This window comes from Aplysia californica, unplaced genomic scaffold, assembly GCF_000002075.1.
Source record: "Aplysia californica isolate F4 #8 unplaced genomic scaffold, AplCal3.0 scaffold01150, whole genome shotgun sequence".
Lineage (NCBI taxonomy): Eukaryota > Metazoa > Mollusca > Gastropoda > Aplysiida > Aplysiidae > Aplysia > Aplysia californica.
Window position 1 is genome coordinate 177,603 of NW_004798420.1, and position 3,461 is coordinate 181,063.

The 3,461-nt window shown below is 41.4% G+C and overlaps 1 protein-coding gene across 1 annotated transcript in view; it reads left to right on the plus strand.

The window, feature by feature from the left end:
* Positions 1–257: 257 nt before the first annotated feature.
* The window catches only part of LOC106013702 (uncharacterized protein K02A2.6), a gene marked incomplete in the record, with an annotated part of 5,017 nt that continues 1,813 nt past the window's right edge, over positions 258–3,461 (plus strand). Inside the window, 1 exon segment of the mRNA XM_035973342.1 lies at positions 258–455.

The window sequence follows — 3,461 nt, forward strand, 5'->3', positions numbered from 1 at the left end:
CTGTTGTCCAGAGCTCCCCTGAGAGAAGCAAGCTTACAAGAAGATGCAGTGAACTCATTTGTCAGAGCAGTCATAGAAAGCTTCCCAGCTTCGAAAACGAAACCGGACGAGATCAAAATGGAACAGGGCAATGATGAGGTTTGCCAGAAAGTTAACAGCTACTGCAAATCTGGATGCTGGCCTGATTACTGCAAGAAAGACCTAAGGCTGAAGCCATTCTGGACTGTGAGTCATGAACTTACCATGGCCCATGGACTACTCCTTTACAATGCAAGGATGGTGATTCCGACATCGATGCAAAAGGAAATCCTACGAAGAATCCATGAAGGTCACCAAGGAGTTGTCAAGTCTCGTGCATTTGCCAAGTCTTCAGTGTGGTGGCCAGGAATTTCACACCAGATCGAAGAGGAAGTACGGAAATGCTCAATCTGCGAAAAACACAGACGGCTATCACCATAATTATTTGTTGATCGTCGATTATTTCTCCCGATGGATAGAGATAGTCCTACTCAGAAAGACAACGTCGTCAACTGTGGTTGAACACTCAAAGTGCCAAGTATGGAATACCAGAGATTGTCATAAGTGACAACGGACCTCAGTTTGCTTCATATGAGTTTGCAAACTTTGCAGAAACATACGGGTTTGAACATAAAACGAGCAGTCCAAAACATCCACAAGGGAACGGCGAGGCTGAAAGAGCTGTACAGACAGTGAAAAATCTTCTTCGAAAAGCAGATGACCCCCACATTGCCATTCTCAACTATAGAGCAACGCCACTCAAACAAGGACAAAGTCCAGCAGAACTTTTGCAAGGAAGACAGTTGAGAACCAAATTACCTAGTCTGCCATCTCAACTGAAACCTCAGGGCCGGAAGCTGAAGCAGTTTCGTTCTGTTGATAAACACATGAAGAACCAGCAGAAGAACTACTTCGATAGAAGGCATGGCGGTAAAAGACTTCAGAATTTCGAACGAAACGAAACTGTCTGGATTACAGAACCTAAGCTTGAAAAAGCATCAATCCTCAAACCCTATCAATCAAGAGGAGGAGATGTACATGAGAGGTCTTATCTTGTTGACACTCCAAGAGGGATGAAAAGACGAAATCGATCCCATCTACGCAGACGAAGCCTTGGTCCGTGTGATGAAAGGAAGTCAACACATGTGGCTACATCGCTGATCTCAACTCCAAGAGACAGGCTAAGTCAAACAGATGACAGACACCCTCCAGACAATGCTGTTATCGGAACCAAGTCAGGTGGTAATGGCAACAACAAATCATCGTCGTTGCCTGTGACTGCACCCAGGTGTGCATCACCACCAATGCAACACACCCATAGTGAGCAAACACAAACACATTACACAACACGAAGTGGCCGAGAGATTAAACCTCCACAAAAATTAACACTATAGGGTCGATGTCCTACAGACATACATGCTTTTGCGTGTAACAGAAATTGGCCTTTGTTAAGATGTGTAGCTATACAGCACTCTGGTCACAACAATTGCAACATACATTAAAGATTAGAAATTTTGCATACACATAAAATGCATCAGAATGCATTCACAGGTGCATTAGACATGCATCCTATTTCAAAGAATTTTTGAGTTTTGAAACATACACATTTAGGTGGAATTTCATACTCGTCTACTGAATGATACATGTACTTTAATTACAAAAGCCCAACACAAGGACATTTGATCAGTGGACATTGGATTTGTGAGGCACGGTTAAGCTGTTTCCCACTTATAGCTAGCTGACCAAGAAGTCTCAAGTTCAAGTTCTTGCTTTTATGCATCTACAGAAATTCGATGTCCGTTTTTCTGTTTGATCTAATTTTTTGTTTTATTCCTTTAATTTTTTAAAGTATAAATACTCTGCAGAGTCTATCCTCTCTAAAGAATGTAATTGTAATGAGTGTCTTCTGTTCCAAACTCAAGAAAGAGAGATGTGGTATAATCAATTAGCCAACCTGGCATTGTATTAGACAGCTACAACTGGTTGTACTACTCGAAAAATCTGGCTCGGAGTTGGCCTGCTAAACGCAATGATGGCTGAACGTTTAAATCTGTTCCTTTGTACAGACCGTTTTTTGTAACTTATTGTAAGTGACTTAAGTTACCCCGAGTGGCCTAAGTAGCCCCAGTTGACGGTAGGTAAAACACCATAGATTCTACTTAGGAGGAAGCACTGTTAGCAATTTACTTTCTCGCGTTTAATTCCGGCCGCGCTCTAGACCTACATCTAGACAAAAATCTATGCATCCCCAACTGGATATTTCTGACATTTCATTCTCTTCTTCTTCTTCTTCTTCTTCTTCTTCTTCTTCTTCTTCTTCTTCTTCTTCTTCTTCGGAACACTTTAACACTGTCAACAAAACACTTCAGAAACCATCACTCAACCTGGGAATCGACTCTGCTAAATTTTGGACAATTATTTGTCATTTCATCCCAGATGTCACAGACGGTTGCAAACGAAGGGCTTGAATTAGGGCCAACGTCAATTTTCTTCAGCTGCTGTTTCATGGGATATAACATACCTGTAGGATTCATATCGGGCTATTTACTGGTGACCACTCCAACGTTGATATGGTATAGTTTTCCAAGAACTGTCTCCTGATAATATTGGCCCAATGAGAAAGTGATTTACCATGAATGGAGACGTCTACTTGAATGACACCATGATGGAAATAAGGGTAAGACATGACATTCCAACACTTGCGTTGACTAAAGTCAACTAAAACAAGCCATCCGATGATTCACATGTGGACGATTTAGTTCATTCCGTCCCAGACCTCCCAAAAAAATGGCAGTTTCATGGACTCTGCTCCTCACTGACAGATGATTAGTCCAAAATCTAACTTACACACCCATGTGCTAAAAGGTTTGTGCTCTACAAAAACACCAATAGCTCCTAAACAAAGGTAAAATCATACTAATGAACACATTCAGTGTTAAGTCTAAGTGTTATTTGTAAGTAATCTGTTTTCGAACTGATTCATCTATGCCATTGAGAAAACGATAGATACTGCCATCTCTGGTTGATTAAGGAGGAAGCATTGTTAGCAATTTACTTTCACCTTCTGCAGACGAAGCAGTGGGTCTATTTATATCCCCCCGACCCACTGATCTAGATCAGATTAAAAAATCTTTCGATGAGTATTGCATTGGCGAAGTCAATGAGACATTTGAATCGTACAAATTCCACAAGAGGAACCAGAAACAGCACGAAACTATTGATTCTTATGTCACAGAGTTGCGCCAACTGGCAAAACGCTGCAATTTCGTTGAAGAAGATCGAATGATTAGAGACAGGCTTGTCATTGGAATACAAAATGGAACAGGGCAATGATGAGGTTTGCCAGAAAGTTAACAGCTACTGCAAATCTGGATGCTGGCCTGATTACTGCAAGAAAGACCTAAGGCTGAAGCCATTCTGGACTGTGAGTCATGAACTTACCT